The 16,143-nt window shown below is 41.3% G+C and overlaps 1 protein-coding gene across 7 annotated transcripts in view; it reads right to left on the reverse strand.

The window, feature by feature from the left end:
• FHIP1A (FHF complex subunit HOOK interacting protein 1A) overlaps positions 1–16,143 on the reverse strand; it is a 311,586-nt gene that overhangs the window by 265,558 nt on the left and 29,885 nt on the right. The window lies entirely within an intron of this gene.

The following is a 16,143-nucleotide window of genomic DNA, read 5'->3' on the forward strand; positions in this document are numbered from 1 at the left end:
CTGGACATGACTGAGAGACTAACACTTTCACTATAATTCTCTTTAATTCATCAGAAAATCTCCATTTCCTTCTAGCATTCCCAAAAGTATGTCAACTGAAAACATTCTCTTTAAAATAAGGCGGTCTGCTTTAAAATACTCTAAAATGAAATCAAGTGGGCTTTTTTCAAAGTGTACAAAAATTTTTCAAAATAACTATAAAGTAAAAGATAAGCAGGTAATCCAACTATTACTTCAGTAAAAACATGATTTTAAAAGCTATGCAGGGTCAAAATTATCATCACAATAACCAACACAGTGATCTTGTATGAATCCAATTCATATTGATTCTTTACAGAATCTGTACACCCTCTGGGCTGAGAATCCAAGTATATAGATCATTAAGGTCAATTACATAGGGGGAAAAGGTCGTACTCCACGATGCTGACCACGATTTTTCCTAGGTGGCTGGATTTCGGGTGATATGCTTTTCTTCTGTGTGGTATACATGCGTGTTTCCCAAGTCTTCTGCTCTACAAAAAGAGCCATAACTTTCATTATCAGATGAAGAATGTTCTCTGTATTTTACACTCCTGTACCTAACTACAATTCGAGGATCAGGGTACATTTTCTAAAAGGCCAGGTCCCTCAAGGAGGCAGAAATTGATGTGAAGAAATTAGCTTTCTTTCTCCCACGTGTTCCTCATTTGCTCTGCCTCCATCTGATCTCCTGGGAGGATTAATGACCAGCCCTCCCCCCAGAGTTTCTGAGAAGTGACGCTCCGGCTACACAGTGACCTTTCAACTGCCCTGGGCATGTTCTCTAGGGCTCAATGCTTCTTACCTGACACTCCAGACTCCTTGCCATAGAACTGTTTTATATTTGTTCTACAGACCTCAACAGAGCTCAGCACAGCTCTCTCTCTCCACAGTGCAGGCTTTCTCTATTTGTTGAGCATAAAATGAAATAACTCATTAATCGATTAACATAATTAAATCATAATTAAATTGATTACTTAATGTATTAATTAAAGTAAATACGGTAAAGTAAACCCAGCCCTCTGTTTCTCAGCCTCTAGAGGCAGCGCTCTGAAAAATTCTTAAAGAGATGAGCATACCAGACCACCTGACCTCCCTCTTGAGAAATTTGTATGCAGGTTAGGAAGCAAGAGTTCGAACTGGACATGGAACAACAGACTGGTTCCAAATAGGAAAAGGAGTACATCAAGGCTGTATATTGTCACCCTGCTTATTTAACTTCTATGCAGAGTACATCATGAGAAACACTGGGCTGGAAGAAGCACAAGCTGGAATCAAGATTGCTGGGAGAAATATCAACAACCTCAGATATGCAGATGACACCACCCTTACGGCAGAAAGTTAAGAGGAACTAAAAAGCCTCTTGATGAAAGTGAAAGAGGAGAGTGAAAAAGTTGGTTTAAAACTCAACATTCAGAAAACTAAGATCATGGCATCTGGTCCCATCACTTCATGGGAAATAGATGGGGAAACAGTGGAAACAGTGTCAGATTTTATTTTGGGGAGCTCCAAAATCACTGCAGATGGTGACTGCAGCCATGAAATTAAAAGACACTTGCTCCTTGGAAGAAAAGTTATGACCAACCTAGATAGCTTATTAAAAAGCAGAGATATTACTTTGCCAACAAAGGTCTGTCTAGTCAAGGCTATGGTTTTTCCAGTAGTCATGTACGGATGTGAGAGTTGGACTGTGAAGAAAGCTGAGCACCGAAGAATTGATGCTTCTGAACTGTGGTGTTGGAGAAGACTCTTGAGAGTCCCTTGGACTGCAAGGAGATCCAACCAGACCATCCTAAAGGATATCAGACCTGAATATTCATTGGAAGGACTGATGTTGAAGCTGAAACTCCAATACTTTAGCCACCTGATGTGAAGAACTGACTCTTGAAAAAACCCTGATGCTGGGAAAGATTGAATGCAGGAGAAGGGAATGACACGGGATGAGATGGTTGGATGGCATCACCTACTCAATGGACATGAGTTTGAGTAAACTCCGGGAGTTAGAGATGGACAGGGAGGCCTGGCGTGCTGCAGTCCACGGGGCCGCATCGAGTTGGACACGACTGCGCGACTGAACTGACTGACCTGAGAGGCAGCGCGCTAGAGGTGTAGTAACCAGGACTGAGGAGTGGTCCCACTAAACCAGATCAGGACTGATGAGAAGGCTTTCAGGAAACACCTGAAGCAATGAAGGAAGAAGTGGTTTCTCCCTGAGTCGTGGTCCCACTAAACCAGATCAGGACTGATGAGAAGGCTTTCAGGAAACACCTGAAGCAATGAAGGAAGAAGTGGTTTCTCCCTGAGTCGGCTCTGAACTTACACAGTAAGGGGAACAGACCGGGGGCCCTGGGGTGCAGCACAATTCAAGAAAGCAAGGCAACCTGCTCCTTGTATCACTCCCATGCAAGGGCACATGACCTGAGCCGTGGGTTCCTCATCCAGCTTCATTATTCCAAAGAGAACTTAAATGAGCAAACAGCGTGAGGCAGGGGTAGCTGATCCCTGCGGGGCACAGCCTGCCACCTTTAATGACAGCAGTGCTTATCTGCGCTTCCACGGCCTGCGAGGCCCTGGTGGAGTTTGCAGGGTTCTTGGACAAGGCACTGTTATTACAGTGACACTGAGGAACAGGCTAATAAGAGGGGAAACACCAGCACAGTCTTTACTGTGAACTCTCAAACCAGGGGGTGTACACACCATACAAAGAAAAACATAAGTTGCGTGCATAAAATTAATTTTGCTGGGTATTGTGATGCTGCTGTTAAGCCTTAGTACTTGGGATTGTTAAACCGAGCTGCTTCCTAGTCAAAATCACCTATACAAACTGCAGCTTAGAATGACACGGTGTAGGCGAGGTGAAGGCTGGTATCTGATCTCCCAATGAGACTGGGTGGCTCCACCTGCCACTAACCACAGTAAAGAATGATTTCTGTTTTGCTGCTCTTAAGCCAAGAACACTTAACAGCAGTTGTTAAGTGATATCCACACAAGTGGACAAGGAAAGAAAAAAAATTAACCCACAGAAAACTTTCCATTTTCACAGTCTTCAGGGGTGTGTTTATAAATATTCAGAACCTCTTTGAGTGTGAAGGCAGTGCAGCGTTTACTGTGGAACACACAGCCCTTCCATGATTTCAAAATGCCCTGAGGAAGCCCTGTGCCTCTTTCAAGCTTCCTGTGTTTTACCACAACCTCTGCTTGAGATGTTTTCAGGCCTAATTTGTCTAACTTGCTCTGTTTTCTTCACAGGACTGTAATTGTTAGGTACATGAGTGTTTTAAACAAACACAGCTGTAAACACTTAGGAAAATGAAAATTTGCCCTGGGGGAAAACCTAACAAGCTCGCTAGCCTTTTTAGTTCCGCAAAAGAGCTATTTCACAGGGCCTCTGTCCTGAGAAATGCCTATTTCTGTCATAGCTGGTATCATGTCACATAAGCAGATCCAAAGTTACTACAAGAACAAAGTTCCTGGACCGAATAGCAAAAAAAATGGCTGTCGGTGACTTCACACCAATAACTCCAACGCTTCCTGGTGAGCCTCCAAGGTGTCCTGCCTGAAGCAAGAAGATAGATGCCACATCACAACCCTTTGAGAATCAACTCTTTTTGATTAATGCAGTGATAATTAAAAAGCCGTATTTTATCACTTCCTTCCCACAAAAAAATTAAAAGGGCATGGCATTATACCTGAAAGTTCTGATATGCTGTAATACAATTTCTACTACCCAAAAAACAGAAAATAACAAATTTTGGTAAGGATGTGGAGAAACTGAAACTGTGTACTGCTGACGGGAACATAAAATGGTGCCATGGAAAACAATACAGTGGTTCCTCAAAATATTAATTATTAATTAACAGAGATACCATATGACCCAGCAATTTTACTTCTAGACATATACCCCAAAGAGAGCAGAATCTCAGAGAGGTATCTGCATTCCCATGTTCATAGCACCATCCTTCACAATAGCCAAAAAGGTGAAAGCAATCCAAATGACCATCCAATAAATAACATATGGTATATGTGCATAAAATGGAATATTAGTCATAGAAAAGAAGGAAATTCTGACACATGCTACCACCTGGATGAATCTTGAGACATAATACAAAGTGAAATAAGCCAGTCGTAAAAGAACAAATACTGTCTGATTTCACATATATGAGGGACCCAGAGTATTCAAACTCATAGACACAGAAAGTAAAAAGGTGGCTGCCAGGGGCTGGGCTCTTGTTGTTTAGTCGCTCGCTAAGCCATGTCCGCAGGGAAAACAGGGTACAGAATTTCAGTTTTGCAAGAAGACAAAAGTTCTGAAGATGGAGGGTGAGGATGGTTGCACAGTCATGTGAATATAGCCACTGAACTGTATGCTTAAAAATGGTTAACTCATAAGCTTTATGTTATATATTATATTAGTGTGCACTGGGCTTCCCAGGTGGCAACAGTGGTAAAGAACCCCCCCTGCCAATGCAGGAGACACAGGTTCGATCCCTGGGTCAGGAAGATCCCCTGGAGGGGGGCATGGCAATCCATTTCAGTATTCTTGCCTGGAGAATCCCATGGACAGAGGAGCCTGGCGGGCTACAGTCCAAGGGGTTGCATAGAGTCGGATATGACTGAAGAGACTTAGCATGCAGGCCTATGATAATAAAGTTCCACAGTCTGGGCAGCTTAAAAAACAGACATTTATTCTCTGACAGTTTCAGAAGCTAGATGTGCAAGATCAAGCTGTGAGCAGCGTTGGTTTCTTCTGAGGACTTTCTCTTTGGTCATCGACGGCCGCCTTCTGCCCGTGCCTCCAGCACGGTCTTCCCTCTGTAACTGTCTCTGCCCAGATTTCTTCTACTTATCAGGACACAATCTTACTGGATTAGGGCCCACCCCAGGGATCTCATTTTAGCTTACCTCGTTAAAGACTCTACCTCCAATTATACTCACATTCCGGGGTACTGGAGATTAGAGTTTCAGTATATGACTTGTGCTGGGGGGATACAACTCAGCCCACAGAATGTCTATTTGATCACATTTTTAAAATAACAACACAATAAAACAAATGAGAGCAGGCAGAGGGGAAAGAACAATCTGAGGGAGGCTCTCAGGATGGGAAAGGATATGATCGGAGGAGAAGAAAGAAGGCCCGGGGAGGCTGCAGCAAAGTGGGGAGTGATTGCCAGATGATAAACAGAAGGTAAACGAAAATACCGTCCTTGAAAATGCATCCCAAAATTTACAAAAACTCAAAACAAGTAAACCTTCTTAAAAGAATAATCATGACAAAGAGCAAGCAACTTACATAAAAGAGGTATTGCTAATTAGCTCGGGGAGACTTCTCTGCGCTGAAAAACAGATACACTACTTCAGAGTGTTATCTCTGCATTTTTGTTAAGAGTCCTAAATCTTCTAAAAACTTTTTTTCAGCCTTGAGTTATTTTTTTAAATATTATTCTGGTGAAATATACATAACATAAAATTTACCATTTTAACCACTTGTACAGTTTTTCTTTATAGATACATCACTACTTAAAAGAAAATGTCCCTTAAGTCAGAGTACACAGTTAAATGGAGAAAAGAATGGTTAGTAAGTAATGCCGGAGAAGGCAATGGCACCCCACTCCAGTACTCTTGCCTGGAAAATCCCATGGATGGAGGAGCCTGGTAGGCTGCAGTCCATAGGGTCGCTAAGAGTCGGACACGACTGAGTGACTTCACTTTCACTTTTCACTTTTATGCATTGGAGAAGGAAACGGCAACCCACTCCAGTGTTCTTGCCTGGAGAATCCCAGGGACAGGGGAGCCTGTTGGGCTGTCGGTCTATGGGATCGCACAGAGTCGGACACGACTGAAGCGACTTAGCAGCAGCAGCAGCAGCTGTAAGTAATGCTATCATTTTACAAAGCCCACTGACTTTTCTATTAAATTTCTGAAATGCGTTAACCAGGAAGTCAGGAAGAACACCATTAGCCATATGGGTTAAAAATACCCAAATTAGCGACCTGGGTCAGCATGCACCGCCCAGCTCCTCTGTTCCCCGGGTGCTGGCCACCCTGCAGTCTGACACCACTGAAATACTGAGGTCTGTGAGCATCAAGCATCACAGGCTTGTACTTCAACTTGAATAGCACGCACTCCACAGAAAACATTCAGAGTTACTGAATGTCAAGGGTATTTCTTCAACCAAAATTGTTTCACAATAGGGGTAGATTAGGAGGAGGGATTGGAAAAAAAAGATTCTAAAATTTTTAAAGTGCCAAAACTTACTTTTTCAATTCTGTCAAAGATTAACCACAAGTAAATAGAGAAAAAGTTAGCATGCTTTCATCACAGTTGCAAGAACACTGACTGCTGATCATATGAGCACGGCCTTTTCCTTTCCTCCTGGTGCAATGGATACTGCCACAAAAAATAAATTCCACCACGTATCATAGCTTCTCTCTTTCTCTCTCATATATGCAGAATATACAAGGAACACCCACCAGTCAGTAAGAGAAAACTGGGAAAACACAGCAGACGTTCACAGAAGAGAAAACGTGAAAGGATGAACCCAGGTCTCCAGCCCTGCAGGCAGATTCTGTACCGTCTGAGCCACCAGGGAAGCCCAGTCAATATATCGTTAACCTCATTAACAATCAAGAAACTGACAATTAAAATCACAGCAAGGTAAATCATATCACACATAAATTATACCTCAATTTTAAAAACACACAGTAAGATATGATTGCGTACCCACCAAACAGGCAAAACTATTTGAAATCTTATCACACGAAGGTCATCAAGCCAAAGGCGACTTCACACACCAGCGTAGTCTATCCTGATACAACTGCTCTGGAAAAGAGCTGTCATCACCTAGTAAAATTAAATGTGCACATATACTCTATGACCCAGCAATTCCACTTCTAGGGTTACACATTTAGAGAAACTCTAACAGAAATGCAATGCATAAATGCAATGCAAAGGACCTATGTTCATACCAATCTTTCTCTTTATGTGCAAAAAGTTACACAACAACACAAATGTTCATTGGCAGCAGAAAAGAGAATTAAATGTGGTATATTCTTAAAATGCAATGCTATACGGCAAGAAGGTAAATAAAATATAGCTTCATGAATAAACATGGATGAATCTCAAAAACAATCTTGAGTAAAACAGCAGGGGAGAGAAGAATACAAGTTATATGATTCTATATAAAGAGTAAAAGCAGCTAAAATTAAACAATATATTGTTTGGAGATAAATACACATAAGACAAACCCATTTTTCTTAAAGGCAAGGCAGTGACTTAAAAAGTGAAGGAAAATGGATACCACAGAAGGCAGAGAGGATGAAGATGATACAATCAAGAAGGACATACAGGTTTCCAAGATACTGAAAATGTGATGTTCCATCTCTTAAGCTATATAGTAGGTACAAAATTTTACTATTTTTCTGTAAATCATTCATATACTGATATATATTCTTTTATATGGATGTATATGATATATGTGGAGAAGGCAATGGCACCCCACTCCAGTACTCTTGCCTGGAAAATCCCACGGACAGAGGAGCCTGTTAGGCTGCAGTCCATGGGGTCTTGAAGAGTCAGACACGACTGAGCAACTTCACTTTCACTTTCCACTTTCATGCACTGAAGAAGGAAATGGCAACTCACTCCAGTGCTCTTGCCTGGAGAATCCCAGGGATCTCAGAGCCTGGTGGACTGCTGTCTATGGGGTCGCACAGAGTTGGACACGACTGAAGAGACGCAGCAGCAGCAGCAGCAGCATATGATACATCTCTCATTTGAAAACATAAAGGCCAAATGCTATTTTTTCAAAAACAACCTAAGGTATCAGTTTCAAGATGGCTGATAGCCTGGTTCTCCTACCTGAATCCCTAATGAAGTGAAAGCACCAAAAAATAAAACAGAAGAATTCTATAAGATTAAAAAGAGTTTGCTGGAAGAGAACTTTAAACAGACAAGAGATTTCAACAAACTTCTGGGAAACAAAACAGGAGATGGAGATGCGCTGTCAAATGAAACAGTGAGGGACAGTTGCCACCCAGGACCACCAAGGAGATGATCTGTTCCAGAGAACACCAGGGAGACTCCAGGCTGCGTCAGCAGGTATCACAGAGCGGGGAGGAGGGCAGGGGGCGGCGAACAGGGTTGGAGGGGTATCAGCAAGCTCCCCACCCCACCTCCCCAACCTCTAACAGAGCCTTCAGGCAGCACCGCCAAGCTTAAGGACAGACAAGCATGTGGGGGTTCGTTTCTAAAGGAATAGAGCCAACTGTGGCAGCAGGAAATGAGAGATGGCCTGCAGAGGTTTCTGCTGTGAATTTTGCTTTCTCGGAGTAAATCCTCCCTGTCAGGGCATTTGTGGGGTAAAGCAAAGTCACACACTCATACACACACACTGAGCTCTATTTTGAATTCTTGCTCAAGGGAGAGGTGGGGTAGAGCAGATACAGACTCTACTTACAGATCTTTGCAAGATAATACAGAAAGACCTTTATTGTTAATTATGAATAGCAACTAAGTCGACCAGGAAAATCAGTAACATTAAGGGGGGAAAAGCTGACACTGAGAAGAAAGGGAGTTAATTCAGGAAACAGAAGAGCCCTTTAAAAAGAAGTTAGCTCTAATACAATTCAAACAGATTCAAGGTAGTACAACCATTGAACAAGAATGAGATGCACAAAAATAAAATGACTGGAGAAAAATAAAGAACTTTAAAAATATTTTTGAAAATATAATCACCAAAATAAAATTTCTGTAAAAGTACTGTGAGATAACAAGAAATTTCTCAAAACATGTTTTAAAAAAAAAAAAGACAAAAGGACAGAAAACAGGAAAGACTAGATTAGAGACAAGAACCAGTGCAAGTGGGTGTGATATCCAACTAAACGCTGCCTGATTGCAGCGTGCTCAGCAGTGTCTGACTCTCTGCAACCCCGTGGACTCTTTGTAGCCCACCAGGCTCCTCGGTCCATTGGATTCTCCAGGCAAAATACTGGAGTGGGTTGCTGTTTCCTTCTCAAGCATATCCAGGGATTGAACTGGCGTCTCCTGCATGGGCAGGCAGGTTCTTTACCACTGTGCCACCTGGGAAACCCTGATTGGTCCCATGTTAAATGCCCCCACGCCAGCCCCAACATTCATAGAACCATGGTAGCTGCCTGGGTCAAGGGGAATGGAACTGTAGGCTGACTTAAACCAACCAAATTTTCTCTTTTGAGAAAAAGACTTAGGAAAAACATAGGTTCTCACACGGGCCTAAAACCAAAAGCTCATGTCAAGGCTGGCAGGTATGTTAGCCCATGGGAATCAGAAGGAAATAGACACAGGAAAGGCTAAATGAGAGAGGAGGCTATGAGACCACGATTCCTGGCTTTTTGGTGCCCATTCCACAGTTCCTAATGGGCCCATTGGCATCATGGAGATGGGCTGTTACCTCCTACATCTTTAAGTCTTTTTCTATTTTATTTAAGTTAATTTGGGAGGGCCTCTGTTCTTTGCAACGAATAAACCCTGACTAAAACAGCATGTATCTGCTTTCTGGAGCCACCCGGTAGCCAGGAGACACAACACTGTGTGCTGTACCATGGGGATACCCTGAGTCTCCCTCCACCGCGAGGCTGCAGAGCACAGCGCAGGCTCCCGCTGCCTGTCATTCTGTCAGCAGGCCACACAAACGGAGCCAGGCCATGCTGCTGAACATCAGGGCGACTGTATGTGATCAAATGCTCCAAATAATTAAAAATGACAGAGTCTAGAAGTAAACATACAGTGTACTCAACAAAAACTTGAAATTGTGGAACAACTGGAAAAGGAGGAGAATGTTAACTTGTCTTCTGATATGGAACAAGAGGACAAACGGTGTAACATTTGGAAGAAAAAGAACAAATCAATGTGTTTTGTATCCCTACTGAGTTTTTCAATAAGCCTGAAAAATTAGATAGCCATGCAAAAATTCTCTTTTCATGACATGAATAAAGCTGATTTACTTAGTGCAGAATGCCATTGTCTAGATTAATCGGAACCAAACAAGAAAAAAAAATTCTTTAAAGTTCAAGAAATAGAAGGAAATTCTTTCACGCATTTCCTGGCTGGATAACCAGAGTCAAACCATAACATGAAAATCTTAAGCCCATATGAGACCTTGAAAAATGAATACAGATATTTTCCAACTTAGAATTGTTCAACTTAAGATTTTTATACCTTATGATGGGGCGAAAGCCATACATGCATTCAGTAGAAATGGTACATGGAATTCTGAATTTTGATCTTGTCCCATGATAGTGATAGGCAGTACAGACACTCTCGCAATGCTGGGCAGTTCCCAGTCAGGCACAGAAGTGTAAACAACCAATATACTTACTACCACTCACACCCATCAATCATTTTGTTTTTCACTATCAATATAGCATTTGTCAGGGGAGTGTGCAATTTCCTCGGTTCTGTCTCACTGCAGCAAAAATCTGAAGCGACAGATGGACCCAGTGTTACAGCTCAGTTTTATCTGGCAGGCAAAGGAAAATACATCCTCAAGGCGTGAGGGCAGGCAGACCCAAAACACGTGAAGAGAAGAAAGCCAGAGGCTCAATTTTGCTTCCTCTCTTTATATGTTTTTTTTTTCTCCTTCCCGAGCCTGCCCTATGTAAACTGGGCTAGCCAGGAGGCTGTTTGCTTCACCTGAGGTCCTCACTCTGGTCCTTGGACCTTCCTTTGTTCTATTTTCATGGGCTTTTCCCTTCTTTGTCTTTTAGCCACCGCCATTCTGGACTCCTTTTTCCTATTCTAACTACCTAACACATTCAATACATTACCTGAGATGTTATTACCTTTATTATAAAATAGGCTTCGTGTTAGATGATTCTTCCCAATATAGGCTAAAATGAGCATTCTGAACACATTTAAGGTAGGCTAGGCTAAGCTATGATGTTCAGTAAGTGCAGTGTATTAAATGCATTTTCAACTTAGAATATTTTGAACTTACAATGGGCTTACTGGGATGTAACCCTATCGTAAGTCAAGGAAGATCTGTACCGTGCACCTGACCAGGGAAGAGAAAGGCCACCATGTGAACGGTAAAGGGATGGAGTGTGTATGTTCCCATGATTACCAGCCAGACTTGTCTTTCCTAGACTTGCTGATTTCACAAACCAGTAAAATTACATACACACACACACACACACACACACACACACACACACTGCCAACTCAACTGTCAATTATATACATGTGCGTGCGTGCTAAGTCACTTCAGTTGTGTCCGACTCTGTGACCCCATGGACTGTAGTCTGCTCACAAGGCTCCTCTGTCCACGGAATTCTCCAAGCAAGAATACTGGAGTGGGTTGCCATGCCCTTCTCCGGGGGTCTTCCCAACCTAGGGATCAAACCCGTATCTCTGGCATTGGCAGGTGGGTTCTTTACCACTCACACCACCTGGGAAGCCCCCACCAATTACCTATATTTCCAAATAAATATAATTTGAGGCCATAACTATCACTAGGTGTTACTACCATTATCTAATTATTTAGAAGACATTTTTATGCCAAAAAAAGTAGGAAGGATTTGATCTTAGCATTTCTAAAGCCCTTGAGAACATCATCACAGACAGGAAAATACACTTATACTACATCAATTTTTTTTTCAGTTTTGTTCAGGTGTTGCTTTAGCTCTGATTTTTAAACATTCCCTAATCCCCATGATCCCCCAACTCCATTATTCCATCAGTCCTTATCTCAAAAAGGTTATCATAAAGTAGGGAAAGCAGTAAATACACAAATGGAACACAAGGATAATGCAACATTTGGGAGCCAAAACACGACACAGATGGCTTCACATACATAAGGGCTGAAAAGCTTCCCTGGAGGGGTAAGGAAGACAGGTGTGGACACATGAAGGAGGAGGAAAGCTGAGCACATGATGAACACAGCTCAGTGTGAACAGAGGGATATTAAAGCAAGAACAGGAATGGTGCAGAAGATGCCAAGGAAGAGGCCTCAGTGGAGAGAACTGACGAGGGGCCCTCTTGTGATCTGGAACTGGGAAGTTCTGGGAAGTTCACTGGATGCCCGGCTGCAGAGCTGGGACTCTGTTCAGAAGCAGCAAGGAATTTCCAATGGAACTAGCATGACAAAGGAAGCATATCAGCAATATTAACCCAGCAGAATCTATGAGTCTAGCATTAAGATTTGGTAACTTTAGTACTTTCCTGAGCAGTTAAGCAGTTACCTCTAGTTCTGGCCCAGAAGGTTCTCTTTGAGAAAATCCAGGCCCACCGACCTTCTATGAAATGCACTGCCACTGTTTCTGCACCTACAGCCTTGGGGGCAGTGGCTGTCTTAATACCCCTGAAAGTGTTCTTGCCTGGAGAATCCCAGGGACGGGGGAGCCTGGTGGGCTGCCGTCTATGGGGTCGCACAGAGTCGGACATGACTGAAGCGACTTAGCAGCAGCTCAGGTATGGCTGCCAACTCCTCTAGGATTTTGCTCTTGGTAACATGAAAGTATTCATTGGTGGAAATAAGAAAATGAAAGAGTGCTACTTTAGAAGAGAATCAGAAGTGATCAATTAATAGAAATGCCCACTATGTAATTGAAGATTCATTCATTTATTCAACAACGTTTATTGAGGCCCCTATTTGGCAACCAACGACGTGCCAGACAACCAAAAAAAGGATAAAGGTCCCTGCCCCTGTGAAGCTTACATTCAAGGAGAGATACAGACACAAACAACAAACATAATAAATACAATATCTACAAGCATGTAAAAAGTGTTTGGGGAAAAAAAGATGTATGAGAAAAAGAAAAGAAAAATCTAAAGAAGAAAAAAACTCATATACTAATTGAAACTAAGAGATGGGACGAGTTCCCTAAGAGAGCAGACTATCTAGTTAATGACCTTTTCACTTCTAAAATTCTACCACTCCAGATCAAGGAATTTGACACATATAAACTCAACCTTCTTGTTTACACAGAAGGTAAGATCAAAGCAACACAGAATTGTTGTGGCTTAAATAACAGCAACCCATCACCAGGGAACTGTCCTCTAACACATGAGGAAATGGAGCCCCACAGCATTTAACTAAGGGGGAGGGTGCAGAATGGGAGTTCCAGAACCCTCTAGCTTCTTGTAACCTTTAATAGCAGAAGCCACTTCAGCCACTTCAAAAGTACTTCAAACCCTATCAGAGGCAAGGAAAAATATTTTTATTACATAAATAAATATTAATATTTATTTATAGCTAATAGTATATAAGTATACAATATTTTATAGAATATATTTATGTCTATAATATTTTATATTTATATATTATATAGTTATATATATAAAGCTAATATAATAATATTATTAGCTATATAATAGCAATAACAAAAATAGCAAACATTTAAGAGAGCACTTACTTATGCCAGACACTCTTCTAGATCCTTGTCATGAACAATAAACTAATTTAATCCTCACAACAACCCTGTGAGGCAGTCAGACTCCACAGTAAGTAGCTTTAACACCACGCCACCCCTTCAATTATTTATGCATACCTTCATAGAGCATAATTCTTACCACTAATTAGAAAACTGAAAACAAGATTTTTCACTGGGGCTTGGCAGAATTAGATTATATTTGTATGTCACAATGCAACTATTTAAACTTCCTTTGAAGTAAATGTGCTTTAGAAGTAAAGGAAATTTGAAATATAATATAATATATATACTATATAATATAATCAATATTATGCTGAGAAACTGGTATTTTGGTAATTCAAAAAAAGGGTCCTCAACAATATGTTTTCAACTAAATACTACTTCAAAGAAATTACTTCAAGACCTTAAGTAAAGTTTTTAAGAAATGAAATTCTGGTTTTCCTGTTTTTGTTTCACTTAAACAAAACTTATGCTTTGGTTTTTCAGAGAAAGGGAAGGGAGAGAGAAATACAATGGAAAAAAGTTCTTTCCCTTAGCATGTGATGTTTAAAATTTTAGATTAGATTTTAGAAAAATTAGAATCATGATGCTTACCAACAATATGTGATAACATGGTAATAGAATATAACACATTTTTAAATTTTTAAAAAACAAAATTTCCCTTCCTCAATACAAATACAGATTTTGCAAATTCAATTATATAATAAAATGTTACGCTGTATCCAAAGCTGATGATCTTTTTGCCTTCAGTTTACTCAGTTCATTTTCATTTCAATGGACTTTCTTATTAGAGTTTTTACTATATGTCACATACTATTACCATTCACCGCATGGATCTGTCTACATTCTCTGGTTGTACTGGAATTTAATCAAGAATAATAATTGAATACATGGATCATTGGCTACAGCTCACAACCATTTTAGAGGTAATATAATCTGCAAAGCACAGTAGGTACATCTACACTATCTGTCTGCATAGATCTCAGAGCAACTTCTAATCCTTTACTGATAAAACTGTCCCTCTCCTAACTCCTTATCTTTTTCCTGTGAGAGAAGAGAACTGACCTTTCTTACTGGAGCAAGGTAAGGGAGATGCCAGGCTCTCAACTTTGATACATCAGTGTATTCAGATGCAACACAAAGAGGAAAACAGCACATGTTGGTTCCTAAATTCAACATTCTTTTCTCATACTTGAGTGAGTGAGTGACAGTCACTCAGTCGTGTCCGAGTCTTGGCAACCCCGTGGACTGTAGCCCTCCAGGCTTCTCTGTTCCTGGGATTCTCCAGGCAAGAATACTGGAGTGGATTGCCATTTCCTTTCTCATACTTAGAAGGATCCTATTTCATTGCGCCATATTTTCAAACACACAATCCCTCTGCTCCTCAGCGTATTTCAGAACCTCCATCTGCACACTATGTATTCCTTTCTCCTTATCTTTACCACCACGGAGGGCCCAACGTGAAGCTATTTTTGAATGGTCTACTAATGGCTATTATTTGAGTGCCAGATGGTGCCAGACACTGGGACAACACTGTAAAGAAAATAAACAAAAGTCGCGGCATCCTTGTCTTCAAACAGCTTTTAAAGCCAGTAGGATTAGGTAAGTATTCCACTTGTGGGCAGCACTGTAGCCACAAGGTATAAGGAGAGCCTGAATTAAGTGCTATAGACATTTAAGGCGGAGGAGGGACTCTGAGCTTGGCTGCAGCCAACATGTAGAGGGAAACATGATCTCTTATAAGATTCAGTGTCCCCGGGGTAAAAATAAACCAGCTGCTCAGGGAAAGAACAACTATTTTTGCTACTGAGATTAAAAAGCAATTCAACCTATGGTTACTGAGAGAGGATTCCGTTCAATGTAATAAAAATCCTAAGGATGTACTTTTACAATAAATAAGGGTAAGTTTGAAGAGGGCTGAGAAGCTCTAATGAAGACTAAGAAATCAAACACTGATGCATTGCAGAAGAGCAGGTTCAGCTCAACCATGACTGCAAACTCCACACCAGCAGAAGATCCTGAAACATGACTGACACATTGAGAATACTGCATTTCTCTGGGGTGAATGAGTGCCTGCGTGCTAAGTCGCTTCAGTTGTGTCCGATTGTGTGTGACCCCATAGACTGTAGCCCGCCAGGCTCCTCTGTCCATGGGGATTCTCCAAGCAAGAACACTGCAGTGGGTTCCCACGCCCTCCTCCAGAGACTCTTCCTGACCCAGGGATTGAGTCCACGTCTCTTACATCTCCTACGTTGGCAGGCAGGTTCTTTACCACTAGCACCACCTGGACATGGGGTCTAAATATGTAAAAACCACTGTGTTATTTAACTGAATTCATTTATTCTTACGCAAACAGAATCACAAAGATATTCTGATGTCAACATTTGACATGTAAATAGTAAGTAGGTCATCAGCTGAAACAGATAAAAGTGACATTTCTTAGAATCACTATTTTAAAAGACAAAGTTCCTAAAAATATCTCATTTGATATTCCCTTAATTCTACAGACTTTTTTGTACCACTTCTTCCAAGGTGGTGTTAGTAGCAAAAAATCTGCGTGCCAATGCAGGAGATGTAAGAGATGCAGATTGCATCCCTGGGTCAGGAAGACCCCCTGGAGTAGGAAACAGCAACTCACTTCAGTATTTTTGCATGAAGAATCCCATAGCCAGAGAAGCCTGGCTGGCTACAGTCCATAATGTCACAAAGAGTCAGACAC

Source organism: Bubalus kerabau, chromosome 16 (assembly GCF_029407905.1).
Source record: "Bubalus kerabau isolate K-KA32 ecotype Philippines breed swamp buffalo chromosome 16, PCC_UOA_SB_1v2, whole genome shotgun sequence".
Lineage (NCBI taxonomy): Eukaryota > Metazoa > Chordata > Mammalia > Artiodactyla > Bovidae > Bubalus > Bubalus kerabau.